Source organism: Dromaius novaehollandiae, chromosome 19 (assembly GCF_036370855.1).
Source record: "Dromaius novaehollandiae isolate bDroNov1 chromosome 19, bDroNov1.hap1, whole genome shotgun sequence".
Lineage (NCBI taxonomy): Eukaryota > Metazoa > Chordata > Aves > Casuariiformes > Dromaiidae > Dromaius > Dromaius novaehollandiae.
In genome coordinates this window covers 8,595,750-8,609,031 of record NC_088116.1, presented here as the reverse complement: position 1 = coordinate 8,609,031, position 13,282 = coordinate 8,595,750, and the positions used below count along the sequence as shown (strand labels likewise).

The window sequence follows — 13,282 nt, the reverse complement described above, 5'->3', positions numbered from 1 at the left end:
TCTGTTCGTCACTAAGCCAACAACAGATTCAGTGTCCTGCCATGATGCATGTGAGCTGCCAAAACACTTTGAAAAGAAGGAGGAGATTGTTGAGTGTGCAGAGAGATGGGCAAAGCCAATCATGTCATAGTCTAAGCCAGCTTGTTGATAGAGGAGGTTTACAGCTGTCATTGGGGAAACTGAGAAGGGCCAGCAGTATAAATTCACACCAGTGACAACTATAGATCAAGAAAAAACATCTCGACACATGGCAGCATTTTACTGCTGAATTGTTGGCCTGAAATTCGGTTAATATTGATCTAATGTCCTGATCTTTAGCATTTGGACTGCTGCTGGTGTCAAATAAAGTCAAACCAGCTGGAGGCCTTCACAAGAGAAGTGTGTTGACTGGCAGAGTAACTGATTAGAGCCCAGCAAGTGCTCCTGCCGATAGTCCAAAGGCATCTGGAGCTAAAGGGCTCAATCAGCTTACATCTCTTTGGTCTGAGCTCTCTGTATTCTTTAGCAGCCAGTAAAAGCAGTGAGGAGGCTTGGATGCCATATATGTGGTTTGCATATATCATACACATACAAACAGTTCTCATGGATTCAATCAGTGTCTCTGGGAGACAAAAGCTTGATCTTGCCTGTGGAATAGAGGCTTCCAGGTCAGTGCTTCTCAAGCTCCCAAGAAGCACCCTGCCACCACCACTTCTACCTATCACTGAGAGCTGAAGCCCGAACAAGCAGCAGTTGATACTGCCTCAATAGAGATGTTCCTACTATTTTCTCTTTCAACAACTCTAAAGAGGAGGAAGTTTCTCTTCCCCTTTGAGACAGTTTCACAGTATCCTAGCTCCTTTGACTCTGGAGCTGTCCTCACACTACCACTAAAAGGAAGATTCAGAGCCACTAGGAACTTAGGAAAGACTACTATGTATTAGATTTGAGACACTAGTCTTCTGTGTGGCAGTCAGAAGACTGAACTCTTTAGAGCTGTTCTTCTTTTCATGAGTTTTTGGGTAGATTGAACCTGGAAATGGTGCCAGCATGCAGTGCTCACATACTGGACAGAGCCAAGCATACCAGACTATAATATCAGTTGGTATACTGGATAGCAGGATGGACCTAGAGAGGAACTACTGCAGCAAAGGCAATTGACTTTTCAGGGTAATCTCACTGCTGTGCCCATATAAAGCTACAGACTATTTTAGAATTGCTTCTCTTTGATTCCAAGTTCAAACTCTTTCTTTGGGATAGCATTTCAACTTGCCTTTCGTAAGTTTGGTAAGATTCCAATTACAAATTTTACATCATTCATTTTAATTTGGGTTTCTCTTACCTAGAGCACCTGTTGGTTTTCTCTTCCATAATACCACACACTCCTAATGTGATCCAAGCAACCTACCTGGCCACATCCGGAAAAGGTTTCTCCCAGTTTGTCTCCCGGCCTGAAGCGCTGCTCAGATTTCTCTCACTGCAAGAAGCCTTCCCCTCTTCTGCTATTCATCATAGCAATTTCACATGCTCTCTTCAGCTGTTCTCTCCACGGGTTGGTGAAGTTGGTATGGTTATTAACCTCTTTATCCTGCACAAAGTCAAAAAAAGGTTATTTATGGATAACACTGGAGACCACCCGTATAGCAAGAAAATTGAGAAAAAACAGTTGTTTTCATGCTCAGAGTAGTTATAAGCATACATAGCTTGGATTAGACAGTCCTTCCCATTCAACTTCTGTTTCTCAGTAAATATTTGTAACTTTGCTGATAAAGCAATGCTGCATTTCTCAGCTGGATTTCCATGTGGACAATAAGCTGTGGGACTGGAGTATGGGATCTCAATCTATAACAAAGTTTCTTGAACAGTCAGTTGTCCCAGTCTCCTTCTTGGTCATGAAAAAAATCTTTTCAGGAAGCAAATGGCAGAACAAAGTCACTAAATACCACTGCTTTGCATGTAGTTTGCTTCTGAGGCCCACAGCAATAGATGGTAATTGCTTAAAGACATTAAAAGATTTTGTTACCGTGACCTAAATGCAGGCGATTTATATATAGGAAAATGCAAAGTTGCTTTTTTTTTTTTTTAATGTTAGGTCATTTCTATTTAATGTGCAGTATCTTTGCCACAGACCTGTTGTACAGCTGTGAGCAAAACACTTTTTTGTGCATCTGCCCTGTCAATGTATGCTAGAACCTTCTGGGAATATTCACTGCAAGCTGAGATGTTTAAGTGTTTGGGCCATGTAAATAAGCACAGGCAGTGATACCTGAAGGGGAGAGCAACGTAAGTATGAGCTACCCCATGGCTGACCAGCCTGGGGCTGTTGACTTACATGGAGTTGAGAGGTAGCTTAAGGCATCCCTCATGCCAAGATATATTGTGTGACCAGTAATAGGACAATTCTGGTGCAGGGCTGCTGAGTGATCTGAATTCCAGCTGTGTCATGCAGCTAACTCTGAGGCTAGCATCGCTGAATTGCCTTCTCGCCCAGCTTTGCGTTTGGCCCACCACATATTGCAAGAGACACCCAGAGAATTGGTGTCATCTGCCCCCTGTAAATTGCTGCCAAATCACCCACAGCTCTTCAGCATGTGTAATCTGAATCCTATAATTAAACTACAGGAAAGTTGGATACTCGGCTTGGAGGGTCAAGAGAGCTGGCCGCTTCTAAGTTCATTCATTTGTAATAACCCATTACTTCCCCATGGAAAAAAAAAATCCCTCTCTGATATGAAAGACCAAAAGGTTTAATAGTAAGAGACATGGGAAGAGAAGGATGTCTTCAAACTTCAGTTGCACTGTGCATTCCCTTACTGAATTCAAGACAACCCTAAGACAACGCTTTTGCCCACAGATCTCAAAGTGCTTTTACAAAGCCAGCAAATGTCACTGACACCACTTCACAGCTAGGGAAATCAGAGCACAAAGAGGAAAGCTATTTGTCTGAGACCCTCTCAGGAGGCCAGTAGCAGAGGTAGGAATGTGAAGAGTAACCTACCCACTGGGACAGCTGCTCCACATACATGTTGTCTGTAGTTGTCACATTTCCAATGCCAGTATAACTCTTCATTTAGAATTCTTTGTCTTTTGGCTAGGGAGAAACTCATGCAAGAATTTTTTAGACCTCTCTGACCCCATTCTCTCTCTCTCCCCACCCCCAACCACATGTCCAGTTAGTCTTTATCTGATAGCAAAAGTCACTTTGAGATAGACTTATGGGTTATATTACTAAAGTTTCTTTTTCCAGGCCTGTTTCTTATGGTATTGGCTCTGGTATTTAAGAGATTAACTTTGTGTTTAGTGCAGAGCAGGAAGATTAGGCATGTGGGAGGCTCGATGTGTTCAATAGGTAGCTGAGACAACATCTTCCAAATAAAGATTATTTCAAAATTATACTCAGTGCAAGTCACAATTGTATACACTGTTTAAATGCAGCCTTGGCTTTTTGCAATTTCCTGTCCAGAAGAGCAGCTCTCTAACTTATTTGAAATAAAAAGACATAAACGTTGGAAGGATGCAAGTAGTCAATTGACCTCATCAGTGCTAGTCAGGAATTTTCCAACAGGACAGAAAACGCTGATCTCTCAGAACTGGAATTTTTTTGTGGGAAACACATTGCTTTGAACAAAACACTCACTAGGAAGAATCTTTCAGCCCAACATGAAACTGATGGTCAAAACTTGATTGGGAAAGAATCCCGGAATAGCCAGTCACCTAGTGGTTACAGCATTCCTCAGCAATGGGGATTTATATCACGTGATACAGGAAAGATTGAGCCTGCTCCAAATAAAGCAGAGCTAGGATTTGACATAGTCTTCCTATAGTCATTGCAAAAGCCCTGACCTCTGGGGTATGGAGCAGTCTCCCCTCTGTTTTATTTTTCATAAAACAGACATTTTGCTTTCAGCCAGCTTTACTCAGCATGTTGTAGAATGGAGCCCTTGGTCTGATATCAGACATTTAACATCTGCCTGACTTCAGTTTTCCATTGCAGCCATTTCTAAAACAGAGGCCAATATACACATTATGAGAAGTATTTTCTGTTGACCTCAATAGGCCTCACTCAATAGGTGAATCAGATCCCAAATTCTTTGACAACTCCCAAGAATTTTTTTTTCCAAATAGGAAAAAACACACGTTCGTTGTAATAAAACAACATTTTAAGAGGCACAGCAGGAGACCACACTGGAAAGGTCAGTGGTCTGCTCTATTGCCTTCTGTATACTGCTGTTTCTTAATGTCTTACTTTTCTGTTCCTAGTCTGAGATAAACTGGTAGGAATTGTGCAAGATCCTTGTGTAGCTGGAGTCAGATGATCTCTTCGCCACAGCCCTCTGCAGCTATTGGAGAACTGGTTTCCACTCCCTTCATCTAGTGACTGTTCCTCCCTATGGTCTCAATTATTGCAAAATAATGCGAGTTCTCTCAGATGACTGAAATAAGGCAGCTGTCAAAGGAAGGTGTCAAATTACTGATGCCCCATTTTTGATACTTTCAAAATTTACCAATACAGGTAGCAAAAAATGAATAGTTGTGAAATATACTCAGAAAAAGATGAAAGGACGAAGAAAAAGAAGGAAGGGTTAATCTGCAAATGTGACAGAGAATGCTGTGACCTTGTAGCATTGAAGAAGGCAACGAGAGATTTTCTCAGAGGGCCAGAAAAGTACCTGAGAGGTACGGAAGGACGATGAAGTACAGACCTGCGTATTCCTCTCTTTGGCTGAGGCCAATAATTAGAACCCTCTTTCCAAAATTGCTCAAGTGCATAGGAGGGGCGACACTGACAATTGTTTCTTTAATCTGTCCAATAGTTTCCCTTTGGAAAAGAAGCTCTTTCCTAACTCTATCAATATAAACTGTTGCTTTACTCAAAACTAATTCTTCTTCTAAATTAGGATCTGAACTGATCTATATGTACATGTAAGTAACTGGTAGCCAGATACTAAGGTGACATTAGTGGAAAGGTGCTAAAGAATAATAGTATTATTCAGTCATTACTACAAAAAGAAAAAGAAACTGTACATTACAGGAGAGGTTGGTCAACTGCTAGTATTACATACTGGATGGGTACATTGCTGATTCAATAAATGCTAAGAGTATAGGAATTTATCTATGAAGTCAGATACGCTTGTGTTCACATTAAGAATTTACCAAAATGCATGGCACAGTTATACCACATATTTCTCAGTTATTTCTCCTTGCATGCTGGCTTATTTCATCTCTCTTTTCCACAAGACTATTTTTCAAAGACAAGATACACTACAGGGTTGGGGAGGGAGGGAGGACACAAAACAAAAAAACACACCCACCACATAAGCAAACAAGTGTTTTAGCCTACCAACATAAAAGGAAAACAAGTGTTTTAGCCTACCAACATAAAAGGAAAAAACAAAACCAAACCCCTCCAAACTTGACAAGAGCTAACCTATGCACAGCACCTGCAGGATCTCAGTAAGATTTAATGCTCGAATACAGACAACAGGCACATCACAGACCACCTGGCTTCAGCTGAAGGAGAACCTGCGGGACTAATGATCAGCTAAGTACTCTGCTGCTCCTGCCAATAAGTTTACAACATACCATAGGGAAGACACACAAAACACATCCTCAGACAAATTCCGAGTACACTGATGAGGGAAGAAAATGGATTTTTATATAAAAGTCAACATTTCTTAAATAAAATAAGACATGGTGCTGAGACTATAGGTCAATTGAAAGTGAAGTTAAGCAATTTTACAGGTAGCTGGAAAAGTATTGTGAGAGAGAAAACTCGTGCTTCAGAGAGACATCTGGTAATCACGAATTAGAACTGGATATGCACCTAGATGAACTACATAACCCTGGAATATTTTTAGGTTTCTTGCATCTTCCATTGCAGAATGTCATTCTGGGTGCTGCTAAAACACTGAACTATCCTTTTCTCATTTGGAAAACAGAGACATGAGGACGAAACCAACCACCTCTGTTAATGCAGACAGGCATGTACACGTATCAGTACATGGATGTGAACATGGTTAGCAAGCAACAAATTAGATGGCAGTTTTGCGATGCCAACGATGGAAGCAGAGGCCTGACAGCTCTTTTGGAAAACCTCTATACAGCAAAATATTAGATATAAAGAAAAATGAGCTATCACAGTCCTTCAGTAATCTAGCTGTGCTATCTAAACTCTGGTTCTGGTTTCTCTGCATGAGAAGCAGAGTTTCCAGAGAGTTCAGCTCCTATTTAAATAGCAAAACAGACATCCCGGTTTCCCAAAAAGTAGGAAAAATGCTGACCATCACTGGTCTACATCCTGGACTCAATCAGCGCAGTTAAATGAATTTTGTTTGTACTAGCAGAGCTACATTAATTTGCACTAGGTAGGGAGCTTCTATTTCCAAACAGACCATGAAAAGGGTTATGACATGCAAGTCAGGCCAGAATATCCTTGGCTTTTCTTTAGGATGCAAACACTGCCTTTTCTCTCTAAAATATTAAAATTGAATGATCTAGTGAAGCAGCCTTTTCTACCTATGTTGCTCATGAGTCTTTTGAGAGAATTTTTCTATCAAGTAGCTTTTAGCAGTGATCAGTGACCACAAGATCAATTTGCATTCTTAGAAAATAAATATAATTCTTGTTTACAGTAAAAAGCAAATGTGCAAGTAGAGAGAAAAAGAAGAGAACAGGATTAATAAGTTACAATTGTTAGCAAGCACTAACATGTATCAGAAATGGCAAATCCTCTGGAGTATGGCTGAGCTTCTTTTATTCAGGTCAATGACTCCTTTTGTGATTCCCTTCTCTAAAAAGAGCATTTTTCAATGATTTATGTATAATAATCTCCACATCAGCATATCTTATTTTTTCTCCACTATTTTTCAGTTAAACATGCACCAAGAATGTCATACTGAAGCTCTTAGCCTTGAAAATACAATTGGGACAAAGGCATAGAAATATACATATAAAATAGAAATATTTATTAGTAAAGCTGATGTTTAACAGTTGACACGTAGGTAAGAAAACAGAAAATACACTATTTTAGATTGCTGAGTTAAGGCTTTAATGGCATGCATTTCAGACAGATACATAAGGGTTGGTTAATAAGTTAAAAAAAAATAAAAAGAAAATCCTTTCACAGTTAACCAGGATAGGAAACAGCAGTAAGCATTACAGAGGCAACTTCTCATTGGTCTGTGCAAAGCCTGTCTCTTTGCAAATCTGTTTTGAAATTACTCAAGTCATTCTACTCAGTAAGTAATATTTTTTTTTGTCCATTCTGACTCTTACAGACTGCAAATTCTCCAATTCAGGGTGGGTTTTTCAGGACTCAGAACTTCATCTTGGAAGGTTTTCAGTCATCTCCATTCCCATCTAGTTAACTAAATAAAATGCTGATTCTCCAAAGCGCTCACCCACCTCCGCACCCCAAGTGGATTCTTGAAGGAGCTCAGGAACTGGCATGCTGACTTCTTGAGGGGAGAAGGGAAGAAAAAGAAAAAAAAAAGCTGGTGTCCTGTTCTTTGAAGTCTTGATCATTATAAAGACATTTGTCATCCAGTCAAAGAACAGGACAAAGCCATGGGACAAAGGGGATGTGATTTCCAACCGTGAATCCGATATTACAGTCTTCATCTGAGGTAAAGGTCGAGCATGAGGATTTTTGTCTTAGATCACAGAAGGACTTTGATAGGGCCACCCCTTGCCAGGCTAGGAAAATGGGAGTGGGGTCTCAAGTGACCCCCAGCATGCATGCTACATGGGATTATGCTACCAGTAAACCTGTACCTGGATTAATTCCCATTCCCACCATAAAGACTTGAGAAATGCAGAAGTCATATTTTGGAATTCTATACTGGACCAAATCGCACTGTGAACAGCATTGTAGAAATTAGTTTGTTATAAAAACTATTCAGATAACTTTAATTGAACACACAAGTGAAAATCCCAATAGATGTCAAACGCAGTACGAGTTACCAGCTTTATTACCAGGTTTACCCAGCTCAGGACTGCGTCAGATCTACACAGACCATAAAAAAGGGCTCTCTCTATCCCACCTTTTCCTAGAGGCAGCTTGTAGGCATGGGCAGGATCTAGCACAGCAGAAACTAGCCTTGCTACTGCCCAAGCGGTACCTGTCCCCTAGTGATGTAGAGGATTTCATTCTCTTTACTGTCCGCACAGAAATTTGCACCAACATAAGATCAATTTTTAAAATCCGGAGGGGCGGGGGGGGGGGGGGGGAAGAGGGAGGGAAAAGATTCATAGAGAAGATGGGAAGATGGCAGACTTCCAGCTTCTTTCAGCTAACAGGTCTGTCCTACCCTGCCAATCTCTGGCCAAGACTTTGAAGGCAACCAAGACTTCTTACTAGAGCTGTATTCTCAAAATTGACTGGGTACTAAGTAGGCACTGAAGTCCATAAATATTTCAGAAGGAAAAGAATGCATTTCCCAAGCATTGACTAGCTGCATATATTATTTATATAAAACCATAACTTAAGTTGAAAAACAATAAATGCTTCAGCAACATATCTATTCACAACCTACCCCATTACTAAATAAATGGATTCTGGCTATTCCTCAGGACTTCATAACTAAGCAGAAATGCAACGAGACCTGCACATAAATGTGCCCTACAAAGGCAGAATACGAGATTCTAGTCGCTTCACCAGTACTAGTTAACCAGGGAATTGTGTGGACAAGGGATCATAAGACCCTGACTTTCATTTAAATTTTATCTTTGTATTATACTTTATGCTCCCGTTTGAGATTAGGTCTCCCACTCTAAGTAAAGGGCAAGCAACGCACAACAAAAAAGTTCCGTTATCTCCCATATCGCACACAAAGGGTTTGAGCTCAGGGAGATAAAGGACTTATTTTCCACTGCCATGCACCCAGCTGACAGTCTTTCCCAGAGAAATAAGTTGCTACAAAAAAGATGAAGGTCAAGAAAACCAGAGATTGCATGTTTCAGGGTCATGCCAAGGCACCGCTGAAGAGTTGGGAGCTGAACTGAGACTTCCCACATCCCAAACAACTTAGATAGAAAAACTCTGCTTTCTCTCAGTATATGGGAAGATTTTTAGCTTTTTTAGCCTTTCAGAAATGATCTTCGAACAGGTTTTTAAACAATTTCTTTGTCACTCAACCTATTCAACACTCTGAAGGAGGCATCTTGAAGGAGGTATGACAGACTAAGTCTCTTCAGCCTGAAGCCCTCATAACTAATGCAGGGCACTGCTGCTGAGAAAGGGTTAAGTGAGTTTTGCTAACTCATAACCACAGCCAGGGAGAAGGGAAAAGCTCTTGGAGGGGAGAGAGTGGATCCAAGAGGTAGGCAGTACCACCACCATTTGTGTTTACCACTCAGCTGGCAACTAATGGCACATTTATAAACTCAGGATGCAAATGGAGAAAATAAATTGCATTCTTTGAAAAAACCATCTCTTCTTTCACTGGCACAGAAAAGCCACCTGAACTGCACCCCAGAAAGCTCTGATATTTAGGTTTGGGTTTTTTGGCAAGATACAAAGTACCAAGATAAAGTAAATCAACTCAGTATTGTGGAAGGAAAAGGGGGGAAAAACAGACTAACAAACAAACAAGCAGCGGAAGCTTTGGAGACAAGCCTCACCTCAGCACAGACAGCCAGAAGTAGATCTATGCACTATTTACAGCACTCCAAGTGCAAATTTTACCTTGCATCAATTCCAATGCACATTTCAAAGGTCTTTCGGCAGCAGCAACCTAACACTAACGAGGCAGCAACAGTGAAAGGCGGAGGAGCCAAGGCTACTGGCAAGCACTGTGGCAAGGTTAGATGACCCATTCCTCTCCCCACGACAAGGGGGATGTTCCTTTTGCTGCACTGACTTGAAACAAGAGGACTTGGGTGCTACTTGGTTTGCCGGTGACGTTGTGGCGGGGGTCAGGCCGTCGGAGGAAGGAGCACGCTGGTGGACTGTTACAAGGCAGACCTGGCTGCTCTTCGGCCTGCCCCACCATCCCTGCTTGCTGGCGGAGGAAAAGCGGCAGGAGGTTTGTGAAGGGGCCAGGAAGCAGGGTGTCTCTGAAGTCTTTCCAGAGCTGCCACCACCCCCGCGAAGCATGGCAGGAAGGAGGCCTAACTCAGCCCCCCATCCCGCTTTCTCCTGCACTGAGGCAGGGGGAGCAGAGGAGATCAGATTCACGTCCCACCTGAAACGCACACATCTCGGTGGCGAGGCCCACTCGCTCATTACAGTATTACTGGTTTGCATGGCAGGTGTGAACTAATTCAGTTCATTCGGATCCAAGAGCACTCAACAGACAGGAAGATGAAAAACCTTGGGGAAGGGGGTGTTGACAAGCAGTGACTTGTGGAAGCTAACTAGAGGGACTGGGAATCTGCACACCCAGTTTCCCCCGCTTTAGCAGCCACAGAGTGCCCTCACTGTCAGAGCTTTCACCGCTTTCCGCGTGTCCCTTCCCAGTGGACAGGCGTTTCAGCGGATTTCTGCTTCAGCTGAAGTGTGTAACCCGCCCTTGCTACCTGGTGCTTCCAAGGCTTCTGCCCAAGACGATTTCTGATAGCACCTACCACAAATACATGCCCAGCCCTGTGCTTCACCTCAACAGTAAGTAACCCCATGAAAGTCGTTTCTTTGCCTCGATACCAGTTTGCCACTGCAAGATGGGCCCACTAGCTGAAAAAGCTACTGGTTAGCAGAAGGTGGCAAGCAACCCGGTTCCTTCAAAGCTCTGTTCAACCACATCATCCCAGACAAAGCCTGCCAAGATCTGAATGCAGCTCCGGTTTGGCTTCATTAAATTCCAGCAAACACACTTCCAGGTAGTTATTTCCTCCGCTTTCTGCAGCAGTAACCTTTCAGTGGCTGTGTTATGGAACCAAGTTAGACCACTGAAGTCCATATGAACTTCCTATGCACACACTGTATCCAGTTACAGTCACTGGCCGACCACATGTGATCCAGGTGCCCTGTGCTCATCCTCAGCATGGAGCAGGGAATCTCACACCGAGTGCAAAGAACATAGGAGGGTCACGTCCCACCCAGCTCCCCTCTGCACCAGCCTCGAGCAGATGTGAGTTTGTATAGGCAGCTTACGAAGGCCTGGAAAGGAAATCCTGACACAGCAGTGTGAAATCACATGCAGCTCTGTCACTCTAAAGCCTCACACTATAAAACCTTCATTGCTCTGTTCTGTGAGGCAAAATGACAAATGACCCCAGTCAAAAACTTGCAGTCAGAACCTAAATCTTCCACCACCCCCTTTCTGCCTGAATTAATTTTAGGTGTTCTGTGAGATAAACTGAATTTTGCATTCTTCCAATTGGAGAAATAGATTGTTCTATTTATTAAAATAAATATATGAAGAAAAAAATAGATAAAGAAAAAGGTAATACTAGCATAGCTGGAATTCAAAGAGTCATGCCAAAAAATCATAGTGGTGCTACGACACTTGCGCAATATTTATGCAGGAACACCAAGTGGGGGGGGAAAAAAATCCCCTTTTCAGAGAGAGTCCTTTCGGAGGGAGTTTAAGGTTAAAATAAAAGGCTGCCATGCAGCAGATGTCATAATTTATCCTGACAAGTTGCACTGGACCAGCTGATTGACTTCAGTGGGAGCAGGAATGGGCCAAGAGTTTTTAATCTTGTGGTTATACCTCCAGCAGTTTCAGTACACTCTTTGATGAGTATGTTTTTTATGCCCGAGTTATAGATTTTTGCCCATCATAGCTATCTTCTCCAAACAACCTTCCTTTGCTATCTTCTGCCAGGCACCATACATCACTTTTCTAACTGACAAAGCTCAGTCCGACACAGAAGACACTACAAAAGCTGGACTGTGCAGCAGGCTGTGGCTGCACTGCACAGGCCACCGGCTGCAAGGCTCCCCGACAGCCCTCCCTGACCCGCAGGCACTGTTTACCTCCTTCCTTGTCCCAGTAGTGCCCTATCCCCTCCTACGCATTAATATACTTACACTCAACCAACAGCTCAGCTAGAATTCATCCTATGCTCCCCGGGTGGTACAAAGGCACGAAAACACCAGGTACCAAAGCCTCAAGGATTACAGTTAAGAGGCTGACACTTGCATGTTTGTGTATTTGGGTCTCCAAGACTATTACACAGGCATTCTCACTTAAAAGGCTTGGGTCTTCTCAGTCACCCGTCAGACTAGGACCTCTCAGATACAGAAGTACGACTGTTTTAGTAGAATATTTTATTTGCTGACAACTGCAGATCCAGATCAATTAGAACTATTTACCAGACTAGGGGGAAAAACAGGCTTAAAGAGGTGAAGACATTTTATTTTAAAGCAAGCCATTGGAATTCTTTTTAAGTAAACAAACTTTGAAAATGAATGTTTCATTTCAGCTCAAATAAAATATTCCATTTGACTCAAAACATTTTCCCCCTAATTTTTTGGTTCAACCAGCAAACAACAACAACAAAATAAACAATTATTTCCACAGTGCTGCTTAGATTTGGGCTCTGAATAGATTTCAGTATGGGGGGGGGGGGGGGGGGACACAAGCAGACGAACACAATCCAGGGCTGTGCTGCTAACTCTCACCAGTTAATTCTGAGTTGTGCAGCAGTGGATTTTTCCTTAAAGCGCCAGCTTCTTGAGTCATGTGATTACATGAAAAACTCAGCTTTCATTACCAAAGAAAGTAAGTGTCTGATAATCTGGGTTGCAAACAAAAGCTTGCACAGTGGAGCTCTAAAGACTTAAAAGTCCCAGACAAATAAGACATTTCTGTTTCTATCTTGCTAATTTTAAGATCAATCTCATGATATCAGATGGAATTGATCTGTGATTTTTGAACTCTTTGGGTAGACGATATTGCAAATTACTCTTCCCGAAGCTGAGCGAGAAAGATGCCCGGGGATACCGCCGTCCTTCGGGGATTTTCCCCCTCCATTCTTGGCCCCCTTCGCTTTGGCTGCCACTCGTCTGGGGGAAGGACACCATCGGCGGGCTCACGCTGAACCCCGACAAACAGCAAGAGTTAATTTGTTGCAATGTACCCGAGTGTAGTAACTGATTACATTTTTCCCCAAAGGAAACTTCAGTTAATTTGGTTAGTGACTCATATGCCAGGCTGCCAATTACAACACAGATGATTACACACATAAATTCACGTCGGAGTGGCTCAACGATCACAGGAAGAAAAAAAGGAGAAAGAAAAGGGGGGGAAAAAACCCATATTGAACAGGGTCCCCTTTACCCTCCTGGGAATGGGGGTGGGTAGGACTCGTCTTGCAAGGTGCAGGGTGTCACCAAGGCTGTTTGAGACTGAATGAC

At 42.5% G+C, this 13,282-nt stretch overlaps 1 protein-coding gene across 2 annotated transcripts in view; it reads right to left on the bottom strand.

Annotated features, from left to right (window-relative positions):
- MYL10 (myosin light chain 10) overlaps positions 1–13,282 on the bottom strand; it is a 90,199-nt gene that overhangs the window by 47,062 nt on the left and 29,855 nt on the right. For both annotated transcript variants that reach the window (XM_064523406.1, XM_026107141.2), the window contains exon 2: positions 1,388–1,567. The gene's annotated coding sequence lies outside the window, so the exon portion shown is untranslated. The remainder of the gene's footprint in view (positions 1–1,387; positions 1,568–13,282) is intronic.